Genomic DNA, 15,030 nt, shown 5'->3' on the forward strand with positions numbered 1-15,030 from the left:
GTGGAGAGGAGGAACTTTTCGGCGACAACTCCAAGAACCATCGTCTCTAGTATCCTTCGACCCCTAATCGAACCAAGGCTTTCACCCACAGCCACCCACAACAGCTCTGCCAGACCACATGAAAAGGCCGACCACACCAACAACCCCCATGACAACTCTCAAACCAACAAGCCACAACCTAATGGAGAGGAGGAACTCTTCGGCGACAACTCCAAGAAGCATCGTTGTCGGTATCCTTCGACCCCCATCGAACCAAGGCTTTCGCCCAGAGCCCTAAGCCCCACCACCTACCTAAGCCCCGAGGAAGGGGACCAGCCACTTCCAATAGAGAGCAAGCCGAAGCTGCGCACACACCAACGCACAACACACCACCATCACCAATGAAACCAGATCTGAACAGGAAGCTGCCTCGCCGGGCACGACTAGACGCATGACCGCCCACACCATGCGGAGGCACACCACCCTAGTCACTCGGCTACTCCAATCAGCACCATGCCGGTAGGAGCACAACAAGAAGCAATTAATCGAGCCGCACCAAGCCACAGGACAACACCGACACCAGATCCAGCCGACATGTCGTCCACATGATGAGCGGCCGCCACACAGAGCAACCAGGGGCCGCCGCCCTGCATTCCCAACTCCACCGAGCTCCACGCGTTGGATCCAACCGACTCAGCGCCACCACTGTCCGTAGAAACCCCAGACAGAGTCACAATGAACTTTATCCAATAGTCATTAAGTTACATGCTCAGTGTCATTGAGTTACAATCGAACCACTTATGCACACTAGCATCATTGACAGGCAACACTAGAACACTAGAATTGACACTACCATCATCCACTTATACACATTCGATTAAAGTTAGCTACACAGGTGAAACTCACTACAACTACTAGTACATCACTAGACCCGACAGAGCAAACACTCAGTTACGTGCTCGTTGACATTCCGTTACAGCTAATCTAACCATGCACACCAAATTTCAGTTACAGAGCAAACTTTCACCACTGATGCACAGTAGCATCATTCACCCGTACATCCTTAAGAGTACTCACATCCCTGTTGCGCTAAGCGCAGGTCTCCCTTAAAGCAACAGGGGTCTCCCTAAAGGCAGAGGTTTTTTTTAGTGTTAGAGCCTTAGAGGTAGAGTATTTTCACTCGGATTGTCCTTTGCAAGAAAAGTATCTGCCAGAACGTACCAATATATTTATATCTATATCTATATACTATCTAAAAAGAACCTAAGGTTCCTTTTCCTGTTGACGGTCCCCACCTTCGTCCATCCACATCATCTTCTTTTCTCGGTTGGCAAGTGACGATTCGATTCAATCATCATAATTACATGACCCAATGGGCGTCACACCTTTCCTTTTAAAATTTGCAATCATCATAATTATATACCCCAGACGTCACACTTTTTCACTTAAAAAAATCGCAATCGCCATAATTACAGAATTTGGCTCTCGTAACAACGCACATGCACATATCTAGTAGAAGGAAAAGAAAAAAGAACGCGAGCGTGTTCGGATTAGACACGGCCTCATACGATAGTCGATAAATCCCTGGTCGGTCGAGCACTTTCCCTCCAGGAAACTACTCCTACGAACCCACGACACGAAAGCCGACCGAGCGTGCTGACCCACTACTAGGCGGCCTCGTCTCGCCGCCGCCTCGATCCGCCGCCTCCACCTCTCACGCGCGTCGCCCCCATCGATCCTCGCCGCCGTTCCCTTTGGTTTTGAGGTATGAGCTCCTGCTTTCATCCAGCAATTAGTTAATTCATTCATCTCCCATAGGCAGCGATTAGTCAGATCCGCCCTTGCCTGTGCTTGTGCCAGTGGGGATTAGTTGCTCGTTTCTGAAATCCATCCAAGCTAGGTCGGGCAGCAGTTTAGCTTAGGAGCTTCACTCGCACACTCGCAGTCGGAAGTACTCCCTCCGGTCCTTTTTACTCTGCATATAAGAATTGTCTGAAGTCAAACTTCTCAGAGTTTGACCATATTTATATGAAAACATGTTAACATCTATCATGCTAAAATTATACAATATGAAACTTTAAGTCCTGATGCATAAACTGGTATTGTTTTCACATTGTGAATGTTGATATTTTTTTCTATGAAGTTGGTCAAACTTTACGATGCTGACTGTCCTGGTCTGGAGTTGCGACTTCTGGAATGCTTTCCTAAGCTCGCGACTATTTATCGCTACGAAATTTATTTGTGTGTTTTTTCCTTACTTTCTTATGCTCATGGCCTCTGCATCTGTATCAATCAAATGGATTCGAGCTGGTAAACAACAGCGAGACCACTCTCTGCTTCACAATCCTTTTGGTGGTTCTGAAATTATGTACAGTAGTATGATTATGTTTTTTTTTCCTATTTGTAAGTAGTAGATGGTCTGACAACTATCGTGTCCATTAGACTTTTATAACGATGGGGATTCATTTTCCCTATGATTTGATTTGATTTGATTTGATGTTTATTATTTACAGTACTTTTCTATACCCAGTCATGCATTCAGCCACATTCTTTTTTACAAGCATGAGAACCTTATTAGCATTTTGTGCACTATTAATATTTGCGTGGATAGTTGAGCAACCAGGAACCAAAGTTTGAGCACCAAGCTATTATTACATGCCAACTGAAATAAACTTGACAACCAAAACCCACTGAATATTTGAGCCACCATGATCTGATTTATGTTTTTCAACTCATTTGATTTATTTGTTATTTTCCAGTATCTACATTTCCTGAAACAATAATAACGAATTCGATACATTGTTAGAAACCCACTGTTCATTTCTGTTCTCAGATATTTGACAGGAACCAAAGTTTGAGCACCGGCCTATTATTATATGCCAACTGAAACAAACTTGACAACCAAAAACCACTGAATATTTGAGCCACTGTGATTTGATTTATGTTTTTTGAACTCATTTGATTTGTTTGTTGTTTTCTAGTATCTGCATTTCCTCAAACATAATGTCACGCCCTGATCTGGAGGGTTTGGGGAGAGAGGAGAAGGGGACCGGGATGAGGAAGAACAGAGGGGTTAGGTGAGAGCGAGAGGTGAGACGAGGGGAAAGTAGTTCATTTGCTTTTCCATGCCGTCACCGTTCTCTCGTTCGGTTACAAGTAGGCCACCCAGCTGGCTTCACAAGCACGCCAACACTTGGCTTCACACGCACGCATACACTTGGCCGCGGGCCCCCATGGTGACCTGGACGTTGCAAGTGACTAACTGCACTTGCACTCGTTAGTCCGCTGCAGGCTGATCTGCAGGCGTGACATTTGCCCCCTCTTGAGCAGCTTGATCCTCCTCCGTCCAAAGGGGTGCATCCGGGTAACGCTGCCGGAGCACGTCGTAGTCCTCCCAGGTCGCAGACGACGGCGGCATGGTGCTCCACTGCACCTGTACTTGGATGACTGGGGCGTCGCCTTTCTCCATCATGCGGCGGTCCAGAATGGCAGTCGGAACGCGGTCGCCGGCCGTGAGGTCGGGTATCTTGGGCAGCTCCGCGAAGACTGGAGTGTAGTCGGGGACGAATGGCTTGAGTTGCGAGACGTGGAAGACGGGATGGATGCGGCTGTCTGGTGGCAAGTTCAGGCGATATGCCAACGTGTCGATGCGCTCCGTCACCGTGAAGGGTCCGAAGAACTTGTACGCTAGCTTGCGACAAGGGCGGTTGGCGACGGAGGACTGGGCGTACGGTTGAAGCTTGAGGAGGACTTGCTCGCCCACGTCGAAGGCGCGCTCGGCGCGGTGGCGATCTGCTTGTTTCTTGAAGCGCGCCTGGGCGCGCGCGAGCTGGGCGCGCAGCAACTCGGTGTGTGTTGCCTAGTCGATCTCATCGAGCGGCGCATCCGCGGGTATGTTGGAGTTGACCGCTGGCATGCCGCCGAGGTTGGGCTCCCTGCCATACAGCGCCTTGAACGGGGAGCAGTTGAGCGAGGCGTGGTGCGACGAGTTGTACCAGAACTCTGCTGCAGAGAGCCACCGGCGCCATTGCTTGGGTGTGTCGTGGACGGAGCACCGCAAATACATTTCCAAGCACTGGTTGACGCGCTCCGTCTGGCCGTCCATCTGGGGGTGATACGCCATGGAGTACAGGAGCTTGGTGCCCATGGCGTTGAGGATCTCGCGCCACATTATGCTGGTGAACACCTTGTCGCGGTCGGAGACGATGGAGTGCGGCATGCCGTGGAGACGGATGACGTCCCAAAAGGATCTGGCGACCTGGGCGGCGTTGAAGGGGTGGCGGAGAGGGACGAAGTGGGCATACTTGGTGAGCCGGTCGACGACGACCATGATCGCGTAGTAGCCATCGAACTTGGGCAGCCCCTCGACGAAATCCATGGTGAGCTCCTGCCATGGTTCTTGCGGAATTGGGAGTGGCTGCAACATGCCGGCCGGGTGCGTTTGCTCGTGCTTCGCGTGCTGGCAAATGCTGCACTGCCTGACGAAATCTTCGACGGCGCGCTTCAGACCGGTCCAGGCGAAGAGCTTGCGCACCCTGTGGTAGGTGGTGGTGGCGCCGGAGTGGCCGCCGACGGCGCTGTGGTGCAGCGCGGTGATGAGCTTCGTCTGGAGCGCGGTGTTGGCGCCGATCCATAGCCGTCCCCGCTGTCTGATCACGCCCTGCTGAAGGGAGCGGCCCTGGTCGTCGGTGTCGCAGAGTGCGAGCTTGGCGAGCAGTTCTTGCGCGCCGGCGTCCGTTTAGTACGAGTTGACCACTTCCTGTAGCCACTGTGGCTGGCACACCGAGAGCGCGTTGAGGGCCAGTAAGTGCCCCACACGAGAGAGCGCGTCGGCCGCGCCGTTGTCGGTGCCCTTCTTGTAGCGGAACATGAACTGCAGCCCCACCATCTTGGACATCGCCTTGCACTGCAGATCTGTGACGAGCTGTTGATCGCCCAAAGAACACAAGCTCTTGTGGTCGGTGACGATTTCGAACGGGGCGCGCTGAAGGTATGGGCGCCACTTGTCGATCGCCATCATCACCGCGAGGAATTCCTTCTCGTACGCCGATAGTTTCTGATTCCGCACGCCCAGCGCCTTGCTCAAGTACGCGATCAGGTGGCCATCCTGCGTCAGAACGACGCCGATGCCGGTGTCGCACGCGTCGGTCTCGATGGCGAATGGGCGCTTGAAGTCTGGGAGCGCCAGGACGGGCGTGCTCACCATCGCCTTCTTCAACATCTCGAAAGCAGCTTGCGCTTGGTCGTCCCAGAGGAATCCCTTCTTGGTGAGGAGGCGTGGCAGGGGCTTCGCGATGATGCCGTAGTGCGGCACAAACTTGCGGTAGTAGCCCGTGAGGCCGAGGAAGCCGCGGAGCTCGGTTGGCGTCATGGGCACGGGCCAGGCACTCATGGCGCTGGTCTTGCTGGAGTCGGTGGCGACGCTATTCCTGGAGATGACATGCCCGAGGTACTCGATCTCCTGCTGCGCGAACGAGCACTTGGAGGCCTTGGCGTAGAGCTGGTGCATCCGTAGCAGTTCCAGCACCATGCGCAAGTGTTCCTCGTGTTCCTGTAAATCGATACTGAAGACCAGAATGTCATCGAGGAATATGATGATGAACTTGCGAACATGGCGACCGAAGATCGAGTTCATAAGGCACGGGAAGGTTGCCGGCGCGTTGCATAGGCCGAACGGCATCACTCTGAAGTGGTAGTGGCCGTGGTGTGTTTTGAATGCCGTTTTCTCTTCTTCCTCTTCGCGCACACGTATCTGATGGTAGCCCGCTCTCAGATCAATCTTAGAGATATATGCCGCTCCGCCCAGCTCATCGAGCAGTTCATCGACCACTAGCAATGGAAACTTGTTCTTCACTGTAGCTATGCTCAGGCGTCTAAAGTCCACACAGAATCGCCATGAGCCGTCCTTCTTCTTGACCAGCAACACAGGTGCGGCATATGGACTCAGGCTATGAGCAATGACACCCGATTGCAGCATCTCCTGAACCTGCTTTTCGATCTCATCTTTCTGTGCTGGCGAGTAGCGGTAGGGCCTGGTGTTGATCGGAGTTGTGCCCGACTCCAGGTTGATCGCATGGTCATATTGCCGTTTGGGAGGCAGTACGTTGGGTTCAGCAAACACGTCTGCATATTCAGACAGGAGTTTCTGAATGTTGGGTGGTGAAGGTGCAGGTTCAGGTTTGTCAGTTCTCTCCACTGTAACCAAAGCCGCGGTCCAAATGTCATTGCATACTTCCATGCGATGCAACTCATAAGCATCCAGTTCGGCTATGGGAGGAAGATCTGAAGTTCTAATGCCTCGCAAGTGCACTTGTTCCCCTCTGTCTCGAATGCAATGGTTTTCTCCTGCCAGTGACAGTTCATGGGGCTGTGAGCGGCCAGCCAGTCGATGCCCAGCACGCCATCATAAGCGCTGAGCGGCAGCACGCGGAGATCAGTGTGGAAGGTGTGGCCGGGTACTTGCCATTCCAATCCTCTCAGCGGTTGATTGCACAACAGTCTCTGACCGTTGGTGACACGCACTGAAACTGGTGGCAAGTTCTCTGTCAGAACTTGCAGTCGTGCGAGAAAAGTTTCACTGATGAAACTGTGTGTACTTCCTGAATCCACCAAGAGTAGCATGATCTGATCCCCCACTTGTGCTCGTAGGCGAATTGTCGATGGAGTTTCTTCGCCTGACAGCGTTTGGTGTGATAGCGAGCAGCATTCTGGTTCCTGTGCTGCCGGTGTATCGAGTAACTGCAGTGCGTGAACGGTGTCGTCAAACAAAATTTCACCGAAATCGCCCACTTCGATCATCAGGATTTGGCCAGTGCGTTTGCACTGGTGTTCTCTCGAATACTTGTCCCCGCAGCGAAAGCAGAGGCCATTCGTTCTTCTGAATTCGCGCAACTGACATTCTCGTGCGTATTCGTCGCCCCCTTGCTTGGGTACGGCTGCAGCGCGAGCTGGAACAGGGACTGCTGCTGCAGCAGGTGGCGGTGGGCGTCCGACTGGTGTGATGCGCGGACGCTGGGAGTGCTGCTTCTCCAGTTCTTCTTCCTGAATGCGAGCGAAAACTGCTGCACGAGTGATACTGGTTGGTGCTTGCAGTCGAATTCCCAGGCGCAGCTCGTCTTTGAGGCCGATCAGGAACTGAGAGATGAAAAACTTGAAGCTCAGGGTTGGGTCCAGGGCCAGCAAATGATACATTGCTGTCTCGAATTGCTGGCGATATTCCTGCACACTGCCTATCTGTCGTAACTGAACAAAGTGGTGCATCTGAACCTCGAATTCCTTTGGACCAAATTCCTCCTGTACCGCAGCTCTGAATGCTTGCCACGAGACGCCGGGGTGTGTCTGTTGATAGGCCTGGAGCCACATCGCGGCCAGACCGTCCATGTACAGCGCTGCGGTGGTGACCCAGCTGTGTTGGGGCACTCGGTACAGCTCGAAGTAGGTGGTGCAGCGGTCCAGCCAGATGCGAGGGGCATCGCCGTCAAACCGCGGAAAATCATGCTTCAGCGGCTTGATGTAGTGGTCGCCGTGGCGGTCGAGCTCCGAGGACGATGGTGACCGCGCGGTGAGCAACGGTGGTCCGTGATTGACGAGTCGGGCGAACGGGAGCTGGGCCGCACCGTCCGTGTAGAGAGGCAGCGGCGGAGGACGAGTCGGTGGTGGTGGTGGCGAAGGTGGTGGAGGATGCGCGGAGGAGTCCACGGTGGCCGTGACGCCCGATGGAGATGCACCTCCGGAGGCGGTCGCCGCGGGGTCGACGGTCGGCGCAGCCTTGCGGGCCTCGTCCACGTCGGCTTGCGTGAGGTCGATCTGCTTGGAGAGGAGCTTGATCTCGGCAGAGACCTGGTCGTTGTAGACAATCTGTGCCTGGTGGCGCTCGTCGGCGGTCTTCTGATTGGCGTCGAGGCGGCGGATGACGGACTCGAGCAGGCTCTGCAGCTTGTCCGTGGTCTCCGACATGGCGGCGAGCACGCGGCGGGTCTGCGCCGAGGGCTTGGATGGTGGTGCCGTGGTTTCGCTAGATCAGATCGAACCCCGGGCAGGATTTTGTGCGAGCTCGCCGGAGCGGCGCGCACCTGACCCGGTGGATGTTACCGATCGATCGGAGCCAACGACAGTGGTGGGGAAAAATTGTGGCTCTGAATACCAGATTGTCACGCCCTGATCTGGAGGGTTTGGGGAGAGAGGAGAAGGGGATCGGGATGAGGAAGAACAGAGGGGTTAGGTGAGAATGAGGGGTGAGAGGTGAGACGAGGGGAAAGTAGTTCATTTGCTTTTCCACGCCGTCACCGTTCTCTCGTTCGGTTACAAGTAGGCCACCCAGTTGGCTTCACAAGCACGCCAACACTTGGCTTCACACGCACGCATACACTTGGCCGCGGGCCCCATGGTGATCTGGACGTTGCAAGTGACTAACTGCACTTGCACTCGTTAGTCCGCTGCAGGTTGATCTGCAGGCGTGACACATAAGTACCTTGCCAATATTAATTGCATCTTCTCAATTTTTTCAGGGGCAGGCGTGACACATAAGAACCTTGCCAATATTAATTGCATCTTCTCAATTTTTTCAGGGGCTTTATAAGGATTTAGGATGCCTCGAGTTGGAGACCCAGACGCATCTTCTATCTTGAGAATCACATATGAGTTGGGATACCTTGCTTCCATCATCGCGGGATGTTGGGTCGACGGCAACCTTTTTATACATGGCGTTCGTTATATGTCAACCTTCACAGACTTGAGTGGAAAAGTGCTAGCTATAGGGCGGCCTTTGATGATAGCCAACTCTGTGATGTTGCTTCTTGACGGAATCAACTCACCGTATGCACGGACTTTAAGCCTCACGAGATGATACTTTTGTATAAAATATGGTGTGGTCTCCTGAAAGTTTGTTCGCGTTATTGAATGAGGTGTGGCTGTGAAGGTGAACGGTGATGTGATACTCTGTTTCTTATCGTTGGCAAAATGTTCGAAATTTGTCTATGAAGCATCTCTTATCTGATCCACGGTTGTACCAATGTTTCGCTATGAATGTAGATTGTTCATCCAATAAGCTTGGTTTACAGTGCTTGGTGACCTTACACGGTGTTTCCATGCTACCACCACCTATACATAAAACTACAACTCAAAGTTAAAAAAATTAAAAGAAAACCTGAACTTATTTACAGTTCCTTGAAGCACTGGATATGTCCTCCTAAGCTTGGATATTCCTAGCTGAGCAACTAGTGGCAACGGCTGTCGAATTTATGTATTGATCTTGAACTGCACGCCTGGCGCCGTCAGCTTCTCTGACGCTGCTTCAGCCTCCCCGTCCCGGAACCGGAAGGGCTGTTTTACTGTTGCCACCACCATGGAAGGGTATGGGTTGAAACTTGAAGCTGGCGCACCATGCCAACCAACATTTTTTTTTTGAAACAAGGCAAAAGATTTGCCATTTTCATTAATTAAGAAGAGGTTTCGTTACAAATAGACCATGCCAACCAACATTGTACTCCTTGGTCCTTGACACGGGGCCACGCACGGTGACAGACTCACGCGCCTTCCACGTGCAGCTGGTCGACGGAGTACACGGCCGTACGAGACCGTTTCATTCACGGAGAGGGAACACCGATACAGCAGTCCAAGTCCAACCACGCCTAGGAGGGATATAAAACAGGAAAGCATCGCTGTTTCATACTCACTCCTTCCCAAAATATTGTAAGGCCCGCTTGACTTTTTGTGGTCTCCATCTTCGTCGCACAAATTTGACTATAATTTTTGATTTATCATGTCTATAAATTTAGTATAACAACATATGAAATAAAAATAGTTTTGCAAAACAATTATGGTAACATCATTTATGCATCTTCAATTTATACATACTTGGAGGCCTCCATTTGCAATTTTCAAAATTCATCAAAACTCTATTTCTACATTTCAAAAAATTATGAAAAAAATACACATATACATGGAGGCATAATGTACATGTGTACAAATTTTCAAGACAAAATACGTTGAAATGAGTGTTGTTCAAAAGAAACACAAATATGAGAAGCAAACGCGATTTCCTGGAAGAACGATTGCAAACCTAAAAAGCTTTGGAGGCTTGGACATCCGAAATTTATACGATGGATTGCACACAGCCACCTTTCAAGTTGAAGAATTGCCGACTTCGGAGCTTCAGAAATCAGCAAACGATGAGTTGGTCGAGCAGATGGGACTGAATCCACAAGGACCAGTCTGCCGGCTCTGTTTATGAGGCCTCGTTGCCATGCTGGGGCACAGGCCCTAATGGAATCCAGGGTAGGCTGCCATTCAGCTTCAGTGAGAGATAAAATAGCTAACTGAAGCCCCAAATACTTGCAGGGAAAAGCGCCAATGGAACGCTGTAGGATAGGAGCGATCCTCTCCTCATCATGGTCACGGTGATCCCCTCTGGTCACAATGGCCGAAGATTTTGTACAGTTGATCCGCAGACCTGATGCTTCCCCAAACATATTCAGAAGTTGCCTCACACACAGCAGGTCGCACTCGGTTTTCAGAAACAGAACCAGAACCACATCATCCGCATGGACTGAAGTCTCTGAAGGGGGTTTATATACCTGGCAAAGCGCTCAGGACATCAGATCTTTCAGCTTTGGATATAAGCGCTGTGAGGGCCTCCATGGCAATGACGACGAGCATCAGGGAGATGGGGTCTCCTTGTCGCAGTCCTCGCACATAGTTTATACGATCTCCAGGAACTCCATTGATCATGATTAGTGCTAGCAGAGGAAAAGCATCAGGCTGATCCATCGGAGCCATATGGTACTAGAACCCTTGTGGCGATGATCCTCAAAGGAATGGCCAGGAAAGAGAAGCAATCGCGAGATATCTAGTTTGAGCATCACACCTCGTTGTTTCTTCATGTGCAGCTTCTGGTCAACTTGGCGACCAGCAAGGAGGGCAACTTGGCGAAACCAGTTTGTCGTCTCCTTCCCTTCAAAAAAAAGAGAGAAGAAAATAAATACTCATATGCGGGTAGCCACATTTATTAGATCAACAACAGACATAACCAAGATTTGTGATGAAGACTTCCCTTCTAAATACGAAGCAGAGATGTGGAATTTGTGTATTAATCAAATCTGGTCTGATTCTTCTTTATGCTTAGTCAACCATTTTGTGCCTTGCATGATTCTGCTAACCATCTTGTTTCCTACAAAAACATCTTCAGTTGTTATCAATTCTATAACTTCTTAACTGTGGGTCACTGGAAGCATGAACGAAGAAAATGACAGAAAGAAACATCAATTGAAAGGATTAGAATTGGACATCTTTCTCTCTCTATTTTATTTATTTATTCACTTTCCACCTCTTGCCGCCGCTTTGACAGCAGACATCATCAGCTTGCAGTGGGGTCCACCCAAACACAACATCTCTAGCCCTGAATGGAATTATGCAAAATAACCTTCCAAATGTAACATCTGCAGACCACTACATCAAAAGGTAATCTTTTTAAAACCTAAAAAAATAATTTGGAGTTTTTGCCGTTCAGTCCACTGATTTGTCCCAGAATAAACGGTGAACCTGTCTAAATAACCTAGGCCAAGCACACTCTAGAACCAGCTTAGCAGATTAACGTCCATCAACACCTATACCATCTAATCCAGTAGAATGACAAAGTTCGCTTAAAACTGCACATATGCAACCGAACTGCAGCTCAACCACCATGTTGAGAAACGGTGCACAATTGTTTTGAATAATTTAGCCTGAACCAACTTAAATAAGTTAACATAAACCACCTGAACCAATTCCTATGCATACCTATATGAATTTAGTAACCTTAGAAAGAAGATGAACAAAAGCTGGATGGCATGTAGTAAAATGGCACGAGGCAGCATGCACATACCTCTTCCCACAGCACATCGACCGGATGCAGATCACCACCACTTGGATCGACATCACAAACGTTCAGGGACATCTTCAATGCATTCTCTCTATCTCTAACATCATAAACTATATGCAAAATCTGGAGTTTCTGTTAGTGGATATCTTGTTGAGTTAATTTCAAATGACTTACCTCTTACCTGTTCTACCTAATCTCTGAGTGCTTATGTACAAAGCCTCAGTTCACTTTCAAGTGAGGGATTCTGAAATGACCATTTAACCAATGCAAACAAATGTACCTTGCGCTAAATGCCTAAATCGATGACAAGCTATTTATTATTTGCCATGGTTAGGAAATACAAATAGGAAAATTGGGAGAAAAGAGCAGGCGAATGTAGCATACTTACGAGAGTGACACCTATCTTACCTCATGGTCTGCCTCCACATTCCATGTCTTGCTTTTAACAGCAGAAATATGGGAAAAAGAGATTGGGAGAACCAAACACATTGCTGGCTGAAAATAAACATTGATGGTATTCAGGAAGTATAATAATATGCAGTGTAGTACAGGTTGAAGATACTTGCATGCACAGAATATCTGATATGCAGGCTAAAATGGTGAGCTGAACCAGGACAGAAGAAGCTAATGTTGCTCACTATGCATGCTAATAAATCGAAGCGACAGTGTACTGAAAGGGGTGAAATATATGATACCTGTCTAATCTCAGAAGAGATGAAATTTGCTTGGGAGTCCTCTACTCCAGTCCACTCGCTTTATTGAACAGTTCCATCATTTTCTGGTCTGGACTTGCCCTGTTACCCATGTACATTGCCCAGTTGCACCTGTTTAAGATATATAAGAAGGCTGTTAGAAAAAGGATTTGAAATCCTCTTGGCATCATCTCTCTTTGCCCCATTGATTCAGACGGATCATAAATGTTTGCTTGTAGGTAACAACTAAAATATTATAAACAATCATTTACAGATATGAACATTCTACAACAAACTTAGCAAAACATGAAATCTATCCTCTATGAAATAGGAACCAGACACTATATACTGGTTAATCCCAGATCCTACCTCTCAGGAAAGTAATGAACTAAAAGGGTACCAACCATCTTCACAATTGGTTGGTAAACATGTTGCATGATACCATTGGCTTGTAGCCTTGTAAGAAAATTATCTAATTTATGTTAAACCGATCAGCAACCTATTTATCTGCCAAGTATAATCAGAAAATGATAGAAGACTTGTGTTCATGATAAAAAGAAGTGTTCTAATTTAGACTATCCAGTGCATACAGCAGAACCCATGGTACCAACTAAAATGTTTTATTGTCATGCGTAAGTTATAGCAGATGAACTGTCATGCTTAGGTTGTAGCAGAGAAACTGTCATGCACGATCTCAAGTAAATGTAGTAACTACTGTTGAAAAAGTTAGGTTGAAAATCCTGAGTGCTATAGGAGAGGCTAGGTTCATCCTAATACAACATATTTAGACGGCGGGCCAGCCCCATCCAAGAAGTACAGACTCCCAGATGATGTTTCACACTAAAACAAACGCAAACTTGGAATATTAGTGATACAAGTCAAAATATGCACTACAATCATGCTAGATGAATTTCAGCTAAAATTTTGCATCCCCAAACTTAAACCTCCTATTGGCATGCCTTATTACATAGCGGAAATAGGAAATAAATGGGAAAAGACGCAATGCTAAAACCTAGTAGATGTGAAGTTTCATGTCATGAGTGAGAAAAGTGCTGAATGAGGCTGTCTGCAACACTATACAGAAAACAAATAAACCCTATGGTGCTGCTGAATGACAATGCATCACGATCTTCAACCTATGGCTGCTTGTGCCATCTGAACTGAAAGAGGCATTTGCTTATGTAAATTATGGAGCAGAAGGGTTCACTCTGAGGATGAAAAAACTCTTAACAACGGATCGATTCCCAGAGTTGGAGAAGAAGAAAACTGAGAGGTAGAAAAAGGGAGTGGGGAATTTCGACTCGTCTAGTTTCTTAGCTTCTGGAATGGCCAGCATGTCAGGCATCTTTCTCCATCACATAATAACCAATAAAACTCTGCACTAAATTGGCAATGAATTTTGGGAAACATTTTTCTGAACGAGAATGAATTTGGAAGACTAAATTGGATTTTCATTAAGAAAAATCCTCTTACCGAACAATCTTTGCAGTTAACCAAGTTCACTGCATAACATGGTCATGCCTGGCTAGTGGCTAGTAACTGCACTTGTTTTCAACAGAGTAACTGCATTTTAGCTGATCATATAATCCAATATGCATAATAAACTATACTACTTTTTTCTAAAAACCATACCGGCCTTTGAACGGCACCATGATCCTGCTGTACCAGCATTTGCTGGGTGGAGTGTTCTATCGGGCCATCCAAACTGCTGCGACCTGCATCAAAATCCTAGGCGCACCAATCGAAGTGGGGCACCAGATGCTGGAAGGCATTGAGGAGTATGTACAAGCTACCAATCGAAGTGGGGCACCAGATGCGGGAAGGCGTGGAGGGGGGCGCGCGGCGGCCGGGGTGGGCGGGGAAGTAGCGGCGGCGCCGGCCCTGGCCCCGGTCGTGGTTCCGGCGGCACAGCTCGCAGTACTCGAAGCCGCGGCCGCCGCCGCCGGTGGCATAGCGGCGGGGCGGGGCCTGGTCTGTCGCGCGCGCGCGCACGCGTTTGGGCTTGAGCTTTCGGATTCTAGGTTGCAGGGTTGAGCTGCGCGCAGATTTGGGGGAGGCGCAATGCTCTAGCAGCGCTTGGAAACTCGGCCATACGGCAAGCAAACGGCTCGCCGGAGTACAGACCACAGAACAGTAGCGACAGTCCGCAAGGCAAAAGGAAAACTTGCGTCAATCGTCGCTGCTCCGCAATCTCTCTCACCACAGCCTCTCTCCCATGAAACAAACATCATGGGACAAAAGTCTCTCCCGCTTACGTTCTGCCGCCAAGGATGGAGCTATAGGGACAAGGGTCTACATCTGCCTGGGGGTGGCGCGCTCTCACTATCTTCACAAGTTTCAAGCACCTGAAGGGACTGGACTGTATCTCTGCATCTTCGCCTGGCCTACGGGGTTAATCGTCCATCACAGGTGCTTGATAATGTGGACTGGGACCTGTGGGGCTTGATAATGGAGGATCGGCTCCTTGACCTGCGACATATCACAGGTGGAAAAAGCTTTTAG

At 49.2% G+C, this 15,030-nt stretch overlaps 1 long non-coding RNA gene across 3 annotated transcripts; it reads right to left on the minus strand.

Annotated features, from left to right (window-relative positions):
• Positions 1-9,839: 9,839 nt before the first annotated feature.
• Positions 9,840-14,819, minus strand: LOC125511139. Of its 3 annotated transcripts, none has more exons than XR_007284915.1 (5): positions 14,161-14,819; positions 14,002-14,067; positions 12,532-12,660; positions 11,840-12,331; positions 9,840-11,146 (listed from the first exon to the last, which is right to left on the minus strand). It is a non-coding gene; the product is annotated as an uncharacterized LOC125511139 (long non-coding RNA). The 3 variants fall into 3 exon arrangements; XR_007284916.1 differs by having other exon boundaries at positions 9,840-10,715; positions 10,844-12,331; XR_007284914.1 differs by having other exon boundaries at positions 9,840-12,331.
• Between the last annotated feature and the right edge of the window lie 211 nt (positions 14,820-15,030).

Source organism: Triticum urartu, chromosome 5, assembly GCF_003073215.2.
Source record: "Triticum urartu cultivar G1812 chromosome 5, Tu2.1, whole genome shotgun sequence".
Lineage (NCBI taxonomy): Eukaryota > Viridiplantae > Streptophyta > Magnoliopsida > Poales > Poaceae > Triticum > Triticum urartu.